The sequence below is a fragment of the Ovis aries genome, chromosome X (assembly GCF_016772045.2).
Source record: "Ovis aries strain OAR_USU_Benz2616 breed Rambouillet chromosome X, ARS-UI_Ramb_v3.0, whole genome shotgun sequence".
NCBI classification, from domain to species: domain Eukaryota; kingdom Metazoa; phylum Chordata; class Mammalia; order Artiodactyla; family Bovidae; genus Ovis; species Ovis aries.
The window spans coordinates 115,820,595-115,844,737 of NC_056080.1; the positions used below are offsets into that span (position 1 = coordinate 115,820,595).

Sequence of the window (24,143 nt, forward strand, 5' to 3'; positions counted from 1 at the left end):
TTCAAAAGAGATTATATCACTAGAGGAACACTGGAACTTGGTGGAGTTTTGGGTCTTTTTCTGTTCTCTGGTGGTTTCTGTGCTTGGATTGAAATAAACTGAGGTGTTGAGCATCTGTATTTTGAATGGGCTTCACACAAATATGAGAGTCTAATCTCTTTTTAAATTAATTACTTTATTTTAATTGGAGGATAATTACAACAGTGTGATGGGTTTTGCCACACATCAACATGAATCAGAAGCCCCTTACCACCTCCCTCCCCACCCTCTCCCTCTGGGTTGTCCCAGAGCACTGGCTTTGGGTGCCCTGCTTCATGCATGGAACTTGCACTGGTCATCAATTTCACATATGGTAATGTACATGTTTCAATACTGTTCTCTCAAATCATCCCATAATCTTTTGATAGCAATTTTGTATATACTTTTATTCTTCACAGTAAGCGGTAAATAGATGCTCTCAGTATTTTTTGAAATTTGTTCCAAGATTGCAGTATCAACTTACAATGTGAATGAGATGCTATACCTCCCTGTTAGCATGTACAGTAACAAAAAGCCTCTCTGGGATTCTCATGTTCTAAAAATACAAACTATATATAATGTATCATAACAGTCTTCACCAACGTGAATGCTTCTGCCAGTGCAGAAAATAGGAGCAGTTTAATTTCTTGAAATCCACAGAACAGATATGGAGAAGAAGGTGAGATAAACATATGCTGGAGGGGACTTTCCTGGTGGTCCAGTGGTTATGAATCTTCCTTCCAGTTCAGGGAACATGGTTTCCATCCCTGGTCGGGGAACCAAGATCCTATGTGCCCCAAGGCAACTAAACCCGCATGTTGAAATGAAGACCAGTGCAGCCAAACACAATAAAACCCCAAAATATATGCCGGAGGCCTGGTGCAGAGTGAAACCCACCTAGAGTCGTGAGACACTTTTAGGAAAAAGTAGGAGAAGGAATAGAGGAGAGAGAGCTAGAAAATGGGAGAGTGGGTATTAGAATTTTTTATATTTTTAGGTGCATCAAGTTTTAGTTGTACACTTGGGATCTTTGACCTTCATTGTGGCATGCAGTTTTTTTTTTTTTTTTTTTTTTTTTTTTTTTTTAGACGCAGCATGAAGGATCTAGTTCCCTGACCCAGGACTGAACCCAGAGCCCCTGTATTGGGAGCATGGAATCTTAACCACTGAACTACCAGGGAACTCCTGGGTTTTCCAAGTGTAGTAGTCAAGTAAGAATTTGATTTGAAGTGACTCTGAGGGGGTGTTACCTCCCCTAATACGTTCTAGGCCTGTGGTTCTCAAATTTTTTTGATCTCAGGACAACTTTAAACTCTTAAAAATTTTGGGAACCACAATTCACCTTTGTTTCCCCGTCTCCCACAGGTGTCATCCCAAGGGCACTCCTTCCTTAACAGCCTGCACTCTGAACTACCTCAGAGTTCACTTCCTGGGAAGACTAACCTATGACAAGTGTCTAGCCCAGGAACTTCCATATTTACACAATTTACTTTCCACAGTAAGGGATATACATGACTTCAAGTAAGTAAGTTTAATGCTTGTGTGGGGATTATTTGTTTTGTAAACAATTTTTTTAAAAAATCTCGTAAGGTAGTTCTTGGATAATATAGCTTAGGAAAATATGGCATAATCATTAGGGAAATGCAAATCAGAACTACAATGAGGTACCTCTTCCCACTCATCAGGATGACTATTATTTTAAAAAGAAAGGAAAAGAACAAGTTTTGATGAGGATCTAGAGAAGTTGGAATGCTGGGTCACTGCTGGTCGGAATATAAAATGATGAAGCTCCTGTGGAAAACTGGCTACTGTGAAAAGTCTGGTAGTTTCTCAAAAAGTTAAACAGAGTTGTCATATGATCCACACATTCTACTCCTAGATACATATCTAAAAGAATTGAAAGCAGTGACTTTAACAGGCATTTGTACATCCATGTTCATACCAGCATTTTTCACAACAGCTGAAACATGGGATCAACCTAAACATCCCTTGACAGGTGGACGGATGATAAAAATGTAGTGGAATATTATTCAGTCTTACAAAGGAAGGAAATTCTGACAATGCGAAAACAATGATGAAGACTGAAGACTTTATGCTACATCAAATAAGCCAGTAACGAATGGACAAATACTGTATTGTTCCTCTTCTGAGTTATCTAGAAGAGTCAGATTCATAGAAACAGAAAGAACAGTGGTGGTTGCCAGAGGCTAGAGAGGAGGGAAGAGTAGGGAGCTATTACTTAATTCACACAGCATCTCAGATTGGGATGATGAAAGAGTTCTGGAGATGGATATTAGTGATGGTTTCACAGCAATGTGAATATTCTTAATGTCACTGAATTGTACACTTAAAATGGAAAAATTTGTGTTACAAATATTTTATTACCAAATACTTTTTTAAAACTAAGTATAAATATGTCTGGAATCTTGTAATCCATTAGTAAGTTGGTTGCATAAAATAGTTAATGAGTCATTCCTTTTCATTGCCAAATAATAGTTCATTGTAGGGATATTCATTGGAAGGACTGATGCTGAAACCGAAGCTCCCAATACTTTGACCACCTCACGTGAAGAGCCGACTAATTGGAAAAGACCCTGTTCCTGGGAAAGGTTGAGGGCAGAAGGAGAAGGGGATGAGAGAGGATGAGATGGTTGGATGGCATCACCAACTCAATGGACATGAGTTTGCGCAAACTCCTGGAGATTGCGAAGTACAGAGACGTCTGGCATGCTGCAATCCATGGGGTCGCAAAGAGTCGGACACAACTGAGCGACTGAACAACAACAACCACCTTAAAAACATTAAGCTAAGTGAGAGAAGTTAGTAGCACAAAAACCACTTATTGCAAGATGTCTGGAATATGCAAGTCCTTAGAGACGGAAACTAGTTTAGTGCTTGCCTAGGGCTGGGAGGAGATGTGGGAAGGAAAGAGGAAAGGCTGCAAAGTGGTGTTAATGGACACAGGGTTTTTTGAGGCAGAGTGATGGTAAGGTTTTAAGTTGATTGTGGTGATGATCATACAACTCAATGGCAATACTGAAAATCATTAAATTCACTTTATATCTCAATAAAGCTTTTGTTAACAAAAAGATTCATGAAAACCAAAATCATAGAAAAGTCTCTTGAGGACTATCTTTCCTGATTGACCTAAGAAATTAACCTTTTATGCCTCTGTGTGGAAAGGTTCATGAATTTTCTTATATTTCCCTTGAATCAGTCAGTAAATATTTATTGCCAATTTTCTGTGGGCAAATAACACTATTGAATGACATAGTGATCTACAAAAAAAATATTGTCTTAAAACACGGTGTCTGCCTTTCAGAAGCTTTCTCTCTGATTGAGACAAGCCATACACACACGAAATGAAAATAATTAAGGCAGTGTCACATTGGAGTTCAATTATTGACTCATGTCCATTTGCCACACGCTATAAACCGAAAGCATTGTTATTGTAAAATTAGTGATACTGAAAATAAGATTTCACAGCGGTTAAGAGCAAGGGCTCTGGACCAAGACTGTCTGGTCTCAATCTTGGCTCCGTCATTGACCAACTGTGTGACCTTGTACAAGTTAGTTAACTTGTCTGTGCCTCAGCGTCCTCCTGTTGAAAATATGGATGATTATGATAATAATGGCACCCACTTCAGAGTTTTTGTGAGGATTAGATGTGTTAATACAGATAAAGTGCTCAGAACAGATCCTCGCACATAGTGAACACTCAGTGAAAGTATTATTTACCATTATCTTCAGAAAACTGTGGGTAACCTCTTTGATGAATATTGAATATTTGTGCAGTGAAAAGCTTTAGACCTACATTAAAGATACTTCTTAACAGAGCTGAAACCCTATGCTGGAGATTTTGGCAACACATATGGCACGTGTCATTCAGCATGTCATAGTTTTATTGGTTCAAAGCATCTACAATGTCCCATATCCTGAGTGAGCATGAAGTACAGGCTCAATAAATATTAGAATTCAAAAAAAAACTTGGCTTAAAATGTTAACATTTTGGATGATGCAATTATGTCATTTTTTTAGCCATTTTCTATTTTTTTCTCAAAATGAGTGGATTACTTTTGTCTATATATTTTATTGTTAATATTTCAAGTCCACAGAAATGGACTCCATAGAGACTAACATGCTGAGCCCTTATGGCAGAAAGGGAAGAAGAACTAAAGAGCCTCTTGATGAAAGTGAAAGAGGAAAGTGAAAAAGTTGGCTTAAAGCTCAACATTCAGAAAACAAAGTTCATGGCATCTGGTCCCATCACCTCATGGCAAATAGATGAAGAAACAGTGGAAAGGATGGCATACTTTATTTTGGGGACTCCAAAATCACTGCAGATGGTGACTGTAGCCATGACATAAAAAAGATACTTACTCCTTGGAAGAAAAGTTATGACCAACCTAGACAGCATATTAAAAAGCAGAGACATTACTTTGCCAACAAAGGCCTCTCTAGTCAAGGCTATGGTTTTTCCAGTGGTCATATATGGGTGTGAGAGTTGGACTGTAAAGAAAGCTGAGCGCTGAAGAACTGATGCCTTTGAATTGTGGTGTTGGAGAAGACTCTTGAGAGTTCCTTGGACAGCAAGGAGATCCAACCAGTCCATCCTAGAGGAAATCAGTCCTGAATGTTCACTGGAAGGACTGATGCTAAAGCTGAAACTCCAGTACTTTGGCCACCTGATATGAAGAACTGACTCATTTGAAAAGATCCTGATGATGGGAAAGATTGAAGGCGAGAGGAGAAAGGGATGACAGAGGATGAGATGTTTGGATGGCAGCACCAACTCAATGGATAGGAGTTTGAGTAAACACCGGGAGTTGCTGATGGACAGGGAAGCCTGGCTTACTAAAGTCCATGGGGTTCCAAAGTGTCAGACACCACTGAGCAAGTGAACTGAACTGAACTGAACATGCTGAGCACATATATACCCGTTACTTAGCTTTGTTAAACTGTAACCCTAGGAACTTCCTTGGTGGTCCAGTGACTAGGACTCTGTGCTTCCAGTGCAGGGATCAGGGTTTGATCCCTGGTCAGGGAATTAGATCCCACATGCCCCAACTAAAAGTTCGAATGCTACAGCTAAAAAATCCCACATGCCACAGCTGAGGAGCCTACATTCACAGCTTAAAAGAAAAGAAAGGAAAAGATCCCTTGTGCTACAATGAAGACCAGGCTCAGCTCAATACATAAAATTCAAAACATTTTTGAAATATAATAAAAAGTATGTCTGGAGCTTTTAAATAAATAAAAGCAACTAGTAAATAAAAGTTCACTTTAAAAAATAAGTAAAAATAAACTGTAACCCTAGGCCTTGTGTACCTGAGTTTCCTTTCATAAAAATTAAAAGTTTACAGAGTTGACACCCTGCATGCACCTTTCTCAGTCTCTCAGACACCATCTCTCCCTAGAAGTGCCCTTGAGTATTTTTATACTACTACCACTGTGAGGGTATTCATAAATAATATAGGGTTTTTGCATATTTTGAAACTATATACACAGAGAACAAACTTGTGGTTGGAAGGGATAGTTAGGAGTTTTGAATGGGCATGTACACACTGCTATATTTTAAAAGAATAACCAACAAGAACCTACTATATAGCACATGGAACTCTGATCAGTGTTATGTGCAGCTTAGATGCTGGAGGCTGGTGGGGGAAGCTTGAATACATATGGCTGAGTCCCTTTGCTGTTCACCTGAAACTACCACACCATTGTTCACTGACTATACCCCAATAGAAAATAAAAAGTTAAAAACAAATATATACAAATGGTAATCTGTACATGTATCATTCTGGAACACCATTTTCATTTAGCACTTTCTGAGACTCCTTCATGTTGCTACATGTAGCTCTATTTCATTTTCGCTGTTGTAGAGAATTCCAGAAGGTCTATGTTTATTTATCCTTTCTTTGGATGGAGGACATTTATATCCTTTCCATTATTTTGCCTATTACAAATGGGGTTGCTCTGAAAATTCTTGGGGATATGTACAGATTTCTCTAAATGTCCATCTAAAACAGATATTTGCATCTTCCACTTGACCAGATATTGCTAAATTGCTCTGTGAAGTACTTGTATTCTCAACATCAGTGCCAGGAAGTTTCCATTGCTTCACATCCTTGCCAAAATTTGATATATGTTGTGCTTTTAAAACTTTTGCCAGTTTGATGGATGTGAAATGATATCTTATGGAAAGTACATAGAATTTTGCCTGGCACATAGTAGGGTCTGAGTAAGGGTGAGTTACTATTTTAATGACCATATCCACAATCAGTACAATAATCAATATGGGTTAGGCACCTTTTCATTTGTTTGTTGGTCATTAAAAGTTTTCTATAAGGTACCTCTCAGGTCTTTTTCCCATTGTTCTACTACATTGTCTTTTCTTTTCTTTCTTTTTTTGATTTAGACTGTGTTTACATAAATGCTGAAGATGGAACCAGGCCCCAGTTGAAAAGCAAATGCCTTGTTTACTAGAAAGATGTTGGCTGTTCATTACAAACAGATATCAGATCAAGTAATCAAATACATTAGTGAAATTTGTCCCTGATATGAGACAGGTTGGACAATGAGATATTATATTTCATTGTTTAATTGACCTGTTTGGGGATTTGTCTGAATACAGGTCAAATTTTAACAGTGTCAAGTATTTATAAACTGAGCCAGCATACTTTGTATTAACAACAATTACATTCAACTCAATTATGCTTTACAAATATAGCATGTTTTTACTCATATAAGATAGTGCATCAAAATTCTACATTTCCAAGACCCTGTTTAACATATTTGAAACAGTCATAGAAATTGGTATACATTGCCTTTTCGTAGTGGTTTATAGGATTCTTTATGTTTTCTTGCACTAATCCTTTGTTTCTTATGTATTCTTCGGCGTGTCTTTAACTTCATTTATGGTGTCTTTTGTCGTTCAGAATTATGTTTTTTTACTTTAACATCCTCAGATATATCATTTCACCCTTTGGGTTGTGCTTTTTATGTCTTATTTTAAAAAACCCTTCCCTATTAGTGGGGCTTCCCAGGTGGTGACAGTGGTCAAGAATCCACCTGCCAATGTAGGAGACATGAGATGCAGATCTGATCCCTGGATCAGGAAGATACCCTGGAGAAGGAAATGGCAATTCACTCCAGTATTTTTCCCTATTAGTGGTTATGAATTCCCAAGGGAACTCTATTTTTCTGGACAGAGCCCAGGCCTAGGTAGGCAATCTTTCATTTAGTCTCCTCTGCCAGTGGACACATGGTTTTCCCTAATTTTCCATTTCACTGAGGGAATAATGAATTAATGGCCCACGATTAATATGAGGGTCTTGGTCTCAAAGCCGTGGCTCCTCTCTCTGTATGTACATTGAATGGATTAGTATTAGGCTCAGCTGAGAGCTGAACCTGATACTCCAAAATACTAGAGACATTGATAAGGGCAAAATTGTCTCATATGCCAGTCCAGAGAAAGGCAGTCCTCGCTGGCATAGAGTGTTTATCTTCACCATGTCCTCAGGTACCCAAGCTCTTTCTATCTTATTGTGCCAGTCTATGTGGCCTCTGTATCTCAGGTCACTACATAGTCCAAGAAGGCCCTAGCTTTCTTGTTTACATTCCAGCCAGCAAAAAAGAGCAAGAGGTCAAGAAAAAAGGACATGGCAGCTATCTTTTGAGGAAGATTCTCAGTAGCTTCCAAATGACATTTTCTTTAATATCCCATTGGTCAGAACTTAGTCATGGTCATCTTTATTCTGGATGACTGCCCAACTGAAGATTAGGAGTTTAGTTTTAGATACACAGGAGAATGCATAACAGTCTTGGCCACAGAGATCAAATCTCATCAAATCTCAAGTTGCCCATATAATACTCTTGTTTTTAGTTCTCTCATCCTTTCTGGTACCTTATTTTCTTGTACTCTCAACTGTGCCTTTCAGACAGTCATGCAATAATTATTTATTGAGTGTCTACTATGAAGCCAGGAACTGTTTTCAGAGCAGGACACCAGTGAAGAAGACAAAAGCCCTGCTCGCATGAAGCTTACATTCTAATTGAGGAAGGCAGACCACAAGCAAACCAGCAAATGCAATACCATAATGTCAGAGGGTATGAATTGGGATAGAGAAAAGTACAGCATGTTTACTAAGGGGATGAGGACGGCTGGGAGTGGAGCGAGTGGTTACCAATATTTGGGTGAGAGCATTTCAGGCAGAAGTAAGACCAAGTACCCTGAGGTGGAAGTGGACACTGTATGTTCAAGGAACAACAATAGGGTGTGTGGCCCTGGAGCATGGTGGGAAAGTAGAGAGAGAGAAAGAGATCAGGGGTACACCAAAGATGCCAAAGCACCAGATCAGCCAGAGCATAGCAGGCTTTTGCTTTTATTGGAGTGAGAAGAGATCCACTGGAGGGTTTGAACAGAGGGGCATGCCACGATCTGACTGACATTTCATTTATTTATTTGACCTCTCCATGCTGCATGTGGGACCTTATTTTCCCAACCAGGGATCAAACCTGTGCCCCCTGCAACAGAAGAATGGAAGCTGAACCACTGGATCACCAGCAAAGTCCTTGTCTTAAGTTTTATGAAGACCACTTAAGCTGTAGAGTTGAGAATAGAGTCTAAGGTTGTAAATGGTGGATGGCGGGAGATAAGTGAGAAGACTACTGTGGTTGGCCAGGCAGGAGATGAAAGTCACTCAGATTAGGATGGTAGTAATGGAGGTGGCTTCCCCAGTGGCTCAGTGGTAAAGAATCTGCCTGCAATGCAGGAGACTCAGGAGACCCAGGTTCGATCCCTGGGTCAGTAAGATCCCCTGGAGGAGGGCATGGCAACCCACTCCAGTATCCTTGCTTGAAGAATCCCAGACAGAGGAGCCTGGCTGGCTACAGTCTATTGGGCTGCAAAGAGTCAGACATGACTGAAGTGACTTAGCACAGGACTGCAGAATGGGGGTGACAAGAAAGGGTTAAATTACAGGTATATTGTGAAGGTTCAGCCAAAAGTATATGCTGAAGGGTCAAGACAAGGTGTGTGTGAGACAGAGAGAGGTGATAGAACCAATTCTTTGGTTTCTGGACTAAGCAATCATTGACTGGTGATGTCATTTACAGAGACGAGGAATTCTGGGAAACAAGCAGGCTTGGGGGATGGAAATCAAGAGACCTGGTTAAATTAGAGTTATGCAAGGGGAGACATGATTCAGTTGGGCATAGCATTTGCAAGTTTAGAGATATCTGTGTTGGAGATATGGCTGTGGGAGTCATCAGCATATACATGGTCATGAGATGAGGGGAGATCAGGAGGAAAGGGAGCATAGAGTTTGGGGGAGTTGGCAGCAGGGAAGATGCGGACTTCCTCTTCTGATTCCTATTTTTTTAGTGCAATCAGAAGAAAGATCATTTGCTGAGAGTGACATGGTAGAGAAGAAACTGGAGGTTTGAGGAGAGGGGAGACAGTGTGAAATCGCTATGTGTGATGTTGTATTTTATATAACATTTCTAGGTGTTTGTTTTGGAACAGAGTTTTGTGTCATTCAAGGAGCAGTTTGCTGTGGTAGTTCACTTTTACAGAAAGGGAAAGGTCTTTTTAAAAGACATGTAGTTACTTCTAATCATCCTATCCTTGGCAGCATAGAAAAAAGAAACAATCAGAAATAAGAAATGTTTCTTACAGATTTCCAGTTGCCGTGAGGAAGCAGGGTGGGAGAGGGAAGTATTGGGAGTTTGGGATTAGCAAATGCAAACTATTATATATACCATGAATACACAACAAGGTCCTACTGCATAGCACAAAAAGCCATTTTCAGCATCCCATAATAAACTGTGTGGAAAAGAATATGAAAAAATACATGTGTGTGTGTATACTGAATCACTTTACTATACAGCAGAAATCTGTGTACAACAGATCTTTAAATTGTTAACATTTGCACCCCTCCAAATATTCCTGAGAAGTTCAGTCTTGTTGTCACTTGACATCTGCATGTCCTCATATTTCAGCAGTGTATCTTGGGGAACCATAACTTTGGTCCCTTGACGTACCACTAATTGCACAAAATACACGTAATGTGTTGCTCATCCAGGGAGAGTGCATTGGGTCTTCTTGTATTATCTAAAATGAAAGAAATGGCATGTTTATCACAAAGCAAAATAGCCATGGCCAAAAAACGTATGTGTACACAAAATCACAGGCATATTCCAACTTATCACTGACATTTAGCTATTTAAAATGATGTAAAGCAGAAAGAGCCAAGAAAAACATTACCGACTCAAGTCTTCAAAGCTGTATTACAAAGGCAGGGTATTAAAAAGGCAGAAAAGATCTGGTTACTCATTAAGAAAAACGAAAGTTTGTAAAATGTACAATTCAACAGAAAGTGAGAGGTAGTAAAATGTTTAAAAATGTTTTTTAATAGATGGTCAGAAAAGAGCCTCAACAGTGAACTTTTTGATATGAGTTTGTAGATCATCCTCTAAGAGTGGTTCTCAAGTTCCTTTGGGGGCTATTCAATATGAAGATACCCATGCCCCTTTCCTGGAGACTTGGGAAATAATGTTAAGTGAAGAGAAAATAAGGCAATATTTCCAAATATACACCACAATTATGTAAACTAATTGATGCAAAAAAGTTTTAATGAAGAACTTCACAAATGTATTAATAATTTTATAACCTATAAGCATAGAAACAGATATATTCATAATCATATAGACATTTTAAAAATTATCCATTTTGTGTGATCAAAGGTAACAGATATCTCATGCATGGATTAGATGAAAGAATAGCATACCAACCTCTTTACTGAACAATCCCCAATCTCAACAGCTAAAAGCTTTTGAGCTTTCAAGACTAGGTTCTCAAGTTAGCTTTGAAACTTCAGTAGGAAGCCTGCAAATGGCTTCTGGTGGCAGTAATGGCTCATATCATTTGTATTGCTACAAATCACGTCTTTATTATAAAGTCCATAATAGAAGATTTTCCTCTTATAAAAGCTTGACGTTTTAAAAGGACTTCATATTTTGATATAGTGTAACAGATTACACTGAAAAGGGCCAAGGAATATCCAGGCCATATCTTTTTGTCGAGTCATCATTTATGGAGCTGAACAGATCATTGAGATTTCAATGCACAGCTATATTTTATCTTATTTTATGTTATTATAGTTACCTTTGGGAAATAATAAATCTCAAATTTTGTGACTGAAAATAGTTATTTTATAAGGGACTGTATTTGGAAATATTGATTTATAAAACTTCACTAAAACTCAACATTTTCCTAAACTAAAGTACACCTAAATATGATACATCATGACTGTACAGCTTTCATAAATATAAACCAATAGAAAGCAAGATTTTCTTGGTTAGCTATAAATATATTATATATAATATATAAGATAGAAGAATGCATAACATATAATATATAATATCAAGGGTCTAAAATTTGGTCTCTAGAACGAAATATAATAGTCACGGTTTATAGCAATAAAATGAGAAAGACAGATGCAGATTCATAAAACCCAAGTTTGGGGTGTTAAAAAAGAGACAAGGAACTTCCCTGGTGGTCCAGAGGATGGGACTCTATGCTCAGGGGAGTAGTGGGATCAGCCCCTGCCTGGGGAGCTGGATCCACATGCCACAGCTAAGACATGGTGCAGCCAAATACATTTTTAAAAAGAGAGAGAGAGAGAGAGACAAGAGGTCCAAAATGGAGTCACTTGTGCTAAACCCACATCACCTGAGTTATAAATATATTAATTGTAGTTTTGGCCTTTTCCAGGTAGGCAATCTTAACTAGTCAGAAAAGTACATATATCACTTTCAAGTCTGGAGTTTCCTGGTCAGCACTAGTGAGGTAATCCAACTGACAGACACTTGCTGTGCTCCAGAGGAAGGTGACCTTGCCTGAAACAATCAGGTCTCTTTTAGAATAACTTCCTTGACCTGACTCCTTCTACTTGTAAAAGGCTTCCATTTTCTATGGCTCTTCAGAGCTCCTTTCAGTCTGCTACATGGGATCCTGCTGGACTCGTGAATCACTGAATAAAGCCAAAAGCTTTAAAACTGACTCACCTGACTCTGAATAAAAAGCAGAGACATTACTTTGCTGACAAAGGTCCATATAGTCAAAGCTATGGTTTTTCCAGTGTTGGACCAAAAAGAAGGCTAAGTGCCCAAGAATCGACACTTTCAAACTGTGGTGTTCGAGAAGACTCTTGAGAATCTCTCGCACTGCAAGGAGATCCAACCAGTCCATCCTAAAGGAAATCAGTCCTGAATATTCACCGGAAGGACTGATTCTGAAGCTGACACTCCAATACTCTGGCTATCTGATGCAAAGAACTGACTCACTGGAAAAAGCCCTGATGCTGAGAACGATTGAAGGCAGGAGGAGAAGGGGGTGACAGAGGATGAAATGGTTGGATAGCATCACTGAATACGTGGACATGTGTTTGAGCAAACTCCACGAGGTGGTGAATGACAGGGAAGCCTGGTGTGTTGCAGTCCATGGGGTTGCAGAGTTGGACATGACTGAGCAACTGAACAACCACAGTTGAATTTTGTTTTTTAACAAGGAAAAAAGAACTGTATAGAAAGCTCTAAATAACTTGATCATCATAATAGCAGTAAATTGAATAATTTGCTTTCAATATGAATAATTTAGAGTTCACGGCTAGGTCATACAGTTGCATGCAAATTCTATAACTGTAATATATATTGGTTTAAAATGCTATAATTGTTTCATATTTTTGTAAAGGAGGAGTTTTGCTGTTTTTTCTTATGGACAATGGAGAACAGAACCCTGTAAACTGGACAGTTTATAGAAACAAATTATGTAGCCAATTTGATTAAAGTATTCCCCAGATGGCTCAGATAGTAAGGAATTCGCCTACAATGCAGGAGACCTGAGTTTGATCCCTGGGTTCAGAAGACCCCCTGGAGAAGGAAATGGCAACCCACTCCAGTATTCTTGCCTGGAGAATTCCACAGACGAAAGAGCCTGGTGAGCTACAGTCCATGGAGTCACAAAGGGTCGGATATGACTGAGTGAGTAACACTTCAACATACCGCAGAAGAGTGAGGGTGAAGAGAGGCATGTCCCCACTGTACTCAGGGGCTGAACCTGAGCTACAGACAATAAAGGAAGTGGAATGATTCCCTGCCTGCCTAGTCCTGATCCCTGGACTGCTTTGGCAAGGAGACAAAAAAGGACCTCGGAAAACTGAGCTGCAAAGGTATGCCTTGGGACGGTTTACACTCACGCCTAAGTGGGCTAACAGAAGTCAAGATGACAAAAAGAGGAAACAGATCTCGGAGTTCAGACTCCTCAGGCCGGCGAGAGTCCCTGTCACGAAACAGGAGAGGAGACTGGGATGACTCACTCACTGAAAGATGGGATGAGGAAAGGCTAGCTGCCTGGCTTCTCCATGCTGAGAAGATGACCATGGTCAGAGAATGGGACTCCTGGTCATGCAGTGCAACTTTGGACTAACTGTAATAGATTTCCCATAGTCCTTTCTAACAGAAAGCATACAAGATACCATGAGAAAGAGAGCTTGGAGTCAACTAGCTCTTGTTTTCCTTGAAATCTCTTCTGCCCCGCACACCATTACACTGCAGTCCGTTGGCACTAACCATGGTCAGTCTATTTGTAAGGACACCCTCCATGTGATGGTCTCACCCAGGGGAGTGTCTTCAGGCAAGCAGTGAAATGCTCATACCAGGACAGAGGAGGTTCTCCTTTCTGGAACCAGCAATAAGAATGTGTTCTCTAAAGGGCTGTAGTAATCCTTGTTTCTTTTAAGGGGTCTGAATTTCATAAAAAATTGAGAGTCTGAACAGTTTCTGAAGCAAATATTGATCTTATTGGATGTTTTCCTTTTTAAGGAAAGCAAAGAGACATTAGGTAAGCTCCATAGGGCTCAGGCACTGAGGGACCAGAGCATCAGGCCATGACTTTTACATCTGTGGTGAAGATGTTAAAATAGTCAAGTGACAATCCATGTACAGAGTGGTTGTAAACACAGATTTCAGGAGCCTAATATAGGAATGACATTTACCAGGATAATTCAGGAGTACTCTGGTTTTAAAGTAAGTATGATGATGATGAAGTTGCTCAGTCATATCTGACTCTTTGCAACCCCATGGACTGTAGCCCACCAGGCTCCTTGGTCCATGGGATTTTCCAGGCATGAACACTGGAGTGGGTTGCCATTTCCTTCTCCAGGGGATCTTCCCAACCTAGGGATCGAACCCAGGTCTCCCACATTGTAGGCAGACGCTTTACCATCTATGCTACCAGGGAACTTAAGGTAAGTAGATCTATAAAAGTCTTAACTACTTAAGTATGACATAATTTGTCTGTCAGTGGTGAGCAGATCTTTGCTTCTATATGTTTCACATTGTGGACTATATAACTAAGTTAGTTATAACTGACATTAACAGTCAAACAATAGAATGCCAAGTATTATGAAACAAGAGTTTTGCAGGCTGTATGGGTATTAAGACAATTCCTGAGTTTTGGAATCTGCTCAGGATCTCTCCTAAATGATCATACAGTTGTCCCTCAGTATCCCCAGAGGATTAGTTCCAGGACCACTGTGCCCCTTCCCCCATGGATATTAAACTCTGAAGATGCTCAAGTTCCTTATATAAAATCACACAGTATTTGCATATAACTTTTGCATATTCTCCCCTGTACTTTAAAATCATCTCTAGCTAATGTATAATAGCTAATACAATGTAAATGTTATGTAAATAGCTGCCTACATGCAGGAAATTCAAGTTTTGCTTTTTTGGAACTTTCTGGAAATTTTTTTCAAATATTTTCAATCTGCAGTTGGTTGAATCCCTGGATGTGGAAGCTGCAAATATGGAAGGGCAACTGTAACTAGTTTCTTACAGCTAAAACAGGGATATTCATTGAGGGATCTGGCTACTGAGCCAATCATTTCACTTCTCTAGGACTCTTCTTGAGAGACTCTCAGCCATGCTCACAGTAGATGAACTCAGACTTGCACAGCTACTCACTTCTAATGGCACGGTGGTGCAAAGAACAAAATAGTTTACTACCTGAACAACTGCTAAAGCAACTGTCAGTAATTGCTTCAAACCTGATTTGCGGTGTAGAACAAGATGGAACAGGAGTAAGTGGACGTGGAGTACATCTCTCTCCATGGATACATCAGGACTACCCATTCAGACACAGAAGTGCTCGCCGAACACCAGCTGAGAGTAGACGGGAGCACCCAACCACTGGAAAAGAGTATATAGAATAGAACCATGCAAACACTCGGTAGGACAAAGAAACTAGGGGGAAAAGCAGGAGTGTTACTAGGACTGGACCTGCCCTCGGTGGGTGCTGGAACTGAAGCAGGGGTCCAATCCCCACACTGGGGCCATCGTCTGGGTCAGAGGAGAAACATTTGAGGCTGAGAGTGAAACAGCTGATCTGTGGCAGCCTAAATGGAGTGAGAATGTGTCAGCCCTTGCCACAGCCATACATACCCCGGACAGGAAAGCAGGTCCCCTGCAAGGCACAGCAGCTGGAAGCTGGAGCACCAGATTGTGGAGCAATTCCAGGGTGAGGGCTGCTGTTGACTGTGGCAAGAACGACCTAGGAGACCTGAGGGAGGAAATTGTGGTGGAAAGTGCCTGTGGCAGAAAGCCAGGCAGCCATGGAAGCAAGACGATACTGCTGGAGCCATCACCATAGCCTCTCTCTCCCCACAGGCCAGCACTGGCAGCTGAACAGTAGAGAGGCTGACCCATCAAACCCCTGACTGCACTGAACTACAGAGCAGGACCCCATCCAGGGTGTTCCTCTAAGTGACTGATGTGCTGAACTACAGAGTAGGACCCTCAGCTGTGGGGCCTCTCTCTGTGCCTGGCACACTGAGCAATAGCGAAGGACCCCAGGCAAGGGAGATCGCCAAGTGCCTGAATGTGTGGAGCTACAGAGAAACACAAGCCAAATATATCTTCTGATTGCCAGCTACCAGAGGGTCAAAAAAGATTCTGATAGGGCAGTAACTCCTACAGCGAAGGCAGTCCATATCCCTGAATACTTGGTGCTGTCACGGTCCCTGTGACCCAAGCAGCTGTGCCACCTTCATGCTCAACCCTCACTGGGGCAGAGCTGCCACAGGCAAAAAAAAAATTCCTGCATCTATTTACATGGCGTTGCTTCAGTCGTGGCCAACTCTGCGACCCTGTGGACTGTGGATTTCCAGGCATCTCTGTCAGGGTGGTTCTCCAGGCTAGAATATTGGAGTGTATTGGCCAATATTGGTTGCCATACCCTTCTAGAACACTGTATTTATTGCTGCCCTAGCTTCCAACTATCCTGAGCGCTCAGTGCTGCCAGAAACCCTGTGACCCAAGCAGCTGTACCACCTCCGCCGCTGGCCCTCACTGGGGCAGACCCAAGTCCTCTAGGGCAGCCTCAGGAACAAACCCAAGTGGACGACCCATGTACAAAGGTGGAAATAAACCACAATTGAAACCCAGGGACAATGTGGCTAAGAAAGAAGACCCAAAACCTTCCCACCAGCTGTACAAGCTGCAGATTAAATCCACACGATCAACTAGGCAGACTCTGTGTCTATGGGAGATATAAAAGAACACTGAGAGCGCCCACAAAAGAAAATGCACTATTTCCTATAGCTGTGTACATTGGAGGCAAGAACACACAGGAGTAGGACCAGATTAGAGTCTGAGTTGCCCCCACAGCAGGCCTGGAGACCAGCACAGTGTTGGAAGGCACCCCAGGAGGGCGAGGTGGGCTGTGACTCCCAGCGATGGAAAGGACACTGACAGCAGTGACTCAGGAAAAATATTTACGCTTCTTATATTTTGACTGGTTCTGCAGTTTCTTTTGGACGTTTTTTTTTTTCTTTTCCCCCTCTATTTTAGTTGTCGATTTTATTAGCACTATTAAATACAAATAAGCTTTTAAGGGTTTTTTTTTTCAGTCACACTTTTTATTGTTGCTATAAATCTCTACCTCTACATTGGCCTTTTGCAGTTTTGTGGAATTTTCTTTTCTTTTTTTAATCCCTTTTTTAAAATTTTAATTTAAAAAATTTAAACATATTATTATATTTTTCTACATTTATTAATTTGTTTGCTTTTCCTACTACCGGGGACCAGCCCCCGTTGGATCCAGGGTATCCGAAGCATGGACGGCGTGGCAAGAGAGATATATAGATATATATAGAGAGAAGGAGAGAATTTGCAGTTAAGAGAATAGAGGAGAGAAAAGAGGCTGATATTCCTTGGTTTACACAGAAAGCCAATAAAATCTCAGACAAGGGACTTGCACTGTTCACATAGGCCACAGGCGCCCTCTAGAACAGCGTAAGGTGCCCCCACCTTGGGGACATTCTCGAGTGGATCTTAGAAGCCCAGGGAGGAAAGTGAACTCAGATGGCCCCTGAGCTCCAGGGAATTAGCCTGAAAAAGAGATAAAGAGAGAAAGAAAGTACGACATGGGGAGGCCAAGCTGGTGCAAGCCCCGCAACTTTATTTTCAAAGGGAACTTATATACCTTAAGTTGTACATAGAGAATAATGAAAATACAGAGTCATGCAGGGGCAGCAGTCCTGATCCTTATCGAGACCAGGCTTTCTTTCTGCATACCTTTCTGTATGCAAAAGGTCTCAGGTGATTTACATTATCTTCTGGCCAAGAGGCCCGTTAACATTTTATGGCTCTTTTCCTTGATAAATGTTAATCAACCAGAAAAGTCATTTTCCTTGAAGTGTTTTTTGTTTAATCTGCATCACCCTCAAAGTACTAAATAAAGTTACATTCCTATAGAATAAACGTGCAGTGGGTTATAACAAAGAAAGTACTTAACTCAAAGATCTAATGTGCTAATGCCAGGGCTACTACCTGTTTTTTCTCTATACCAACTATATCAACAAATAAAAGATATGAAAACTTGGCAGCAAGTATTGGCTCAACAATGAAACACTTAACCAGTTCTACTCTAATGATATTTAACTCCTCGAAAGGCTCTACATTCCTAGAATGTGTCTCTCACGGCTGGAAAGCTGTAAACAATCATGGGTAGTTGTAAAAGTCTGGATAAACCTGTCAGGCAAGTTAGAAAGCTATCAGAGGGGTTTGAATTGAAACACTCCAATTACGTCCAGGAGACTTAATAACTAGAGCTCTAAGTTAATTTTCATCAGAGAAAAGTGGTCGGGGACAACCCTCATTGGTAACAGAGGAGTTAGTGAAAAATAGCAGGACAGGCAAATTCTGGTTTTGGGGTAGATGCTCGAGCAGGTCCAGGGGGTCCTTCAAGTCCTGACTCACCTTTGCCTGTCAGGCCTCTTCCTCATGACCTTTGGCATGGGTGGGATCTCCCATGCTGCCTCCTGGCAACCTACTTTTCTTTTCCTCTTGCAGTTAATCTTTAATGAATATAAACTTTCCTTATCTACCTTTATTTAACTTTGCATATCTATTCTTTCTTTTCTTTATTTCCTTTCATCTCAACATGTTTATTCGTTTTGTTTTCACTGCTTTACTTCCCACATGGCACATTCCTTTAGTTTTATTTTTTTAGTTTGTGCTTTAGTTAGTTTGATCTTAACTGGTAGATATCATTTTCGGTTTCCTTTGTTCACTAGGTAAATCTATTGTACTTTATTTTTGTTGGACTGTTTTGATTTTGTTTATAGGTGTATATGTCTATGTGTCTGGGCTTCCCTGCTAGCTCAGAGGTTAAAGCATCTGCCCGCAATGTGGGAGATCTGGGTTCGATCCCTGGGTTGGGAAGATCCCCTGGAGAAGGAAATGGCAACCCACTCAGGTATTCTTGCCTGGAGAATCCCATGGATGGAGGAGCCTGGTGGGCTACAGTCCATGGGGTCGCAAACACTTGGAGAAGACCGAGCAACTTCACTTCTTCATCTTCTTCTTCTTCTTTGTGTATGTGTATATTCCATTAGTTTAATTATTATTTGTCTGATTTTGAAACTGCCATTTGTCTGGGGTTCATCTTTGGGTATTTATTTTAATCTCACTTAATGCCATAACAAACCACTTGTGGAATCTTTGTTCCTGGCCAGAGATCAAGCCCTGAGCCTTTGGAATGGGAGCACTGACTCCAAGACCCTAGATTACCAGAGAATTCCTAACACTAGACAGTATCAAATAGAGAGAACTCTCACAAAAGAAACCACTTGAATACAAGACCCAGCATCACCCAACCACCAGTAGTACCCAGTGCAAGATGCCTCATCCAAACAACAAAGACAAAAGTACAAACCCAATCATCAACAGACAGGATTACCACCTCAGCCATGCCCAACAGAGGAAAAAAAAACTTAGCATAAATCTCACCCTATAGGAAGCTTACACAATCCACTGGACCAATCTTAGGAGGGCAGAAACCAAAAGGAAGAAACAGTTCAGCCTTGAAGCCTGGGAAAAGGAGACCTCAAACACAATAACTTTAAAAAATAATGAAAAGGCAGAGAAATACTACACAAATGAAGGAACAAACTAGAAACACAGAAGTCCAAATAAATGAAGAAGAAATAGGCAAACTACCTGAAAAAGAATTCAGAATGATGGTAGTAAAGATAATCAAAAACCTTGAAAACAGAATGGAGAAAACACAAGAATCAATTAACAAAGACCTAGAAGAATTAAACAATAAATATACAAACAATTACTGAAATTAAAAATACTCTAGAAGGAATCAATAGCAGGATATCTGAAGCAGAAGAATGGATGAGTGAGCTGGAAGATAAAATGGTGTAAATAACTGCTGAAAGCACAATAAAGTAAAAAGAATTAAAAGAACTGAGGAAAGTCTCAGAGACCTCTGGGACAATATTAAACACAGCAATATTCGAATTATAGGGGCCCTAGAAGAAGAGAAAAAGAAAGGGTATAAGAAAATTTTTGAAGAGATTATATTTGAGTATTTCCCCAACATGGAAAAGGAAATGTTCAATCAAGTCCAAGAGTTGCAAAGAGTCCCATACAGCATAAACCCAAGGAGAAACACACCAAGACACATACTAATCAAATTAACAAAAGCTAAACACAAAGAAAGAATATTAAAAGCAACAAGGGAAAAGCAACAAGTAACATACAGGGAAACCCCATATGTTTAAGAAATGATCTTTCAGCAGAAACTCAGGGCCAGAAGAGAATGGCAGGATATATTTAAAGTACTGAAATGGAAAAATCTACAACCAAGACTACTCTACTTGGCAAGGATCTCGTTCATATTTGATGGAGAAATCAAAAACTTTTCAAACAAGCAAAAGTTAAGAGAATTCAGTACCACCAAACCAGCTTTACAACAAATGTTAAGGGGGGACTATATAGTCAGGAAATACAAGAGAAGAAAATGTTCTACAAAAACAAACCCCAAACAATTAAGACAATGGCATTAGGAACATATCAATAATTACTTTAAGTCCAAATGGATTAATTGCTCCAACCAAAAGACACAGACTGGCTGAATGGATACAAAAACAAGACCCATGTATATGCTGTCTACAAGAAACCCACTTCAGATCTAAAGACACATATAGACCAAAGTGAGAGGATGGAAAAGTATATTCGATGCAAATGGAAAGCAAAAGAAAGCTGGGGTAGCAATCCTCATATCAGACAAAGTAGACCTTAAAATAAAGAATATTATAAGAGATAAGGAAAGACTCTACATAATGATCAAGGGATCAATCCAAGAGGAAGATATAACAATTGTAAATATCTATGCACCCAACATAGGAGCACCTCAATACATAAGATAAGCACTAACAGACAAAAAGGAGAATTTGACAGTAACACAATAAGTAGGTGACTTTAACACCCCACTCATACCAATGGAAAGATCATCAAAACAGAAAATTAAGAATGAAATACAAGTCTTAAATGATTCATTAGATGAGATGGATCTCATTGACATCTTCAGGACACTCCAGCCACCTGCAGAAGTATACACCTTCTTCTCAAGTACCCTTGCAACATTCTCCAGGATAGACCACATCTTGGGTCACAAATGAAGCCTCAGTAAATTTAAGAAAATTGAAATCACATCAAGCATCTTTTCCAACCACAATGCTATGAGACTAGATATCAATTATGAGGGAAAAAATGTAGAAAGCACAAACATATGGAGATTAAACAGTACATTTTAAAATAACAAAGAGATTACTGAAGAAATCAAAATGGATATCAAAAAATTCCTAGAAACAAGTGACAATGAAAACATGGCAACTCAAAACCTATGGGATGCAGCAAATGCAGTTCTAAGAGGTAAGCTTATAGTAATACAACCTACCTCAAGAAACAAGAAAAACATCAAATAGACAACCTAACTTTACACCTAAAATGTAAAAAGAAGAACAGAAAAACCACAGTTAGTAGAAGGAAAGAAATCATCAAGATCTGAGCAGAAATAAATGAAAAAGAAATGAAAGAAACAATAGTAAAGATTAATAAAATAAAAAGGCGGTTCTTTGAGAAGACAAAATTGACAAACCATTAGGCAGACTCATCAAGAAAAAAAGAGAGAAGAATCAAATCAACAAAGCTAGAAATAAAAAAGGAGAGGTTACAACAGACAATGCAGAAATACAAAGGATTATAAGAGAGTATTATGAACAATTATATAGCAAGAAAATGGATAACCTGGAAGAAATGGACAGATTCTTAGAAAAGTTTAGTCTTCAAAGAGTGGATAAGGAAGAAATAGAAATTATGAACAACCCAATTATAAGCACTGAAATTGAAGCTGTGATCAAATTTCTCCCAAAAAACAAAAGCCCAGGACCAGATGGCTTCACAGGAGAATTCTATCAAACATTTAGAGAAGAGCTAATGGCTATCCTTCTAAAACTCTAAAAAAAATGCAAGGAAGAAAAACTTCCAAACACATTCTAGGAGACCACCATCACCCTGATACCAAAACCAGATAGAGACAACACAAAAAAGAAAACTACAGGTCAATATCACTGATGAACACAGATGCAAATATCCTCAACAAAATTTTAGCAAACAGAATTCAACAACACATTAAAAAGCTCATACACCATAATCAAGTTGAGTTTGTTCCAGGGATGCAAGGATTCATCAATATACACAAATCAATCAATGCGATACACCATATTAAAAAAGATAAAAAACCATATGATAATCTCAATAGGTACAGAAATATCATTTGACAAAATCCAGCACCCATTATGATTAAAACTCTTCACAAAATGTAATCAATACTATACTACCAAATGTAATCTACAGATTCAATGTGATCCCTATCAAATTACCAATGGCACTTTTCACAGAACTAAAACAAAAAATTTCACAACTCATATGGAAACACAAAAAGACCCTGAATAGCTAAAGCAGTCTTGAGAAAGAAGACTGGAGCTGGAGGAATCAACTTTCCTGATTTCAGACTATACTACAAAGCTACAGTCATCAAGATAGTATGGTACTGGCACAAAAACAGAAATATACACCTATGGAACAAGATAGAAAGCCCAGAAATAAACTCACGCACCTATGGGTACCTTAGTTTTGACAAAGGAGCCAAGAATATACAATGGGGCAAAGAGAGCCTCTTCAATAAATGGTCCTGGGAAAACTGGACAGCTACATGTAAAAGAATCAAATTAGAACACTTCCTAACACCATACACAGATAAACTCAAAATGGCTTAAAGATCTCTAAATGTAAGACCAGAAACTATAAAACTCTTAGAGGAAAATACAGGCAAAACACTCAATGACATAAATCAAAGCAACATCTTCTATGACCCACCTTCTAGAGCAACAGAAATAGAAACAAATGTAAACAAGTGGGACCTGATTAAACTTAATAGCTTTATCACAGCAAAGGACACTATAAGCAAGGTGTAAAGACAACCCTCAGAATGGGAGGAAACAATAGCAAATGAAACAACTGACAAAGGATTAATTTCCAAAATATGCAAGTAGCTCATACAACTCAATACCAGGAAAATCAAACAATCCAATCAAAAGGTGGCAAAAAGACCTAAACAGACATTTCTCCAAAGAAGACATACAGATGGCTAACAAACACATGAAAATGAGCTCAACGTCACTCATTATTAGAGAAATGAAAATCAAAGCTACAATGGGCTATCATCTCACTCCACTCAGAATGGCCACTGTCAAAAAGTCTACAAACAATAAATGCTGGAGAGGGTGTGGAGAAAAGGGAATGCTCTTGCACTGTTGGTGGAAATGTAAATTGATACAGCCACTATGGAAGATGGTATGGAGGTTCCTTCAAAACCTAGGAATAAAACCACCATATGACCCAGCAATCCCACTCCTAGGCATATACCCTGAGGAAACCAAAATTGAAAAAGACACATGTATCCCATTGTTCATTGCAGCACTGTTTACAATAGCTAGAACATGGAAGCAACCTAGATGTCCATCGACAGATGAATGGATAAAGAAGTTGTCATACATATACACAGCCATAAAAAGGAACACATTTGAGTCAGTTCTGATGAGGTGGATGAACCTAGAGCCTATTATACAGAGTGAAGTAAGTCAGAAAGAGAAAGTTAAATATCGAATACTGATGAATATATACCGAATCTAAAAGTTGGTACTGAAGAATTTATTTTTCAGGCAACAATGGAGAAACAGACATAAAGAATAGACTTATGGACATGGGGAGAGGGGAGGAGAGGGGAGATGTATGGAGAGAGTAACATGGAAACTTACATTACCATATGTAAAATAGATAGCCAAGGAAATTGGCTATATCTCTCAGGAAACTCAAACAGGGGCTCTGTATCAATCTAGAGGGGCAGGAAGGGGAGAGAGATGGGAGGGAAGTTCAAGAGGGAGGAATCTATGTATAGTTATGGTTGATTCATGTTGATGTTCGACAGAAAGCAACAAAATTCTGTAAAGCAATTATCTTTCAATTAAAAACTAGATGAATTTTAAAAACTCTAATTTTGATTACATCATTTAATGGTTAAAAATATACAAACAAATTTTAAAAGAACAGACTTGATTTCAATGTAACACCATTTCAAACTAACAGGTTTGCTAAGTAACACTTGAGGGACCCGAGATCATGTTTTCATTTTCATTCACTCTAATACT

The 24,143-nt window shown here is 39.5% G+C and overlaps 1 long non-coding RNA gene across 1 annotated transcript; it reads right to left on the bottom strand.

Moving 5' to 3' along the window:
- Nucleotides 1-6,729: 6,729 nt before the first annotated feature.
- LOC121818311 (uncharacterized) lies at nucleotides 6,730-24,139 on the bottom strand. The gene is made up of 2 exons (XR_006058376.2): nucleotides 15,129-24,139; nucleotides 6,730-10,132 (listed from the first exon to the last, which is right to left on the bottom strand). It is a non-coding gene; the product is annotated as an uncharacterized LOC121818311 (long non-coding RNA).
- Between the last annotated feature and the right edge of the window lie 4 nt (nucleotides 24,140-24,143).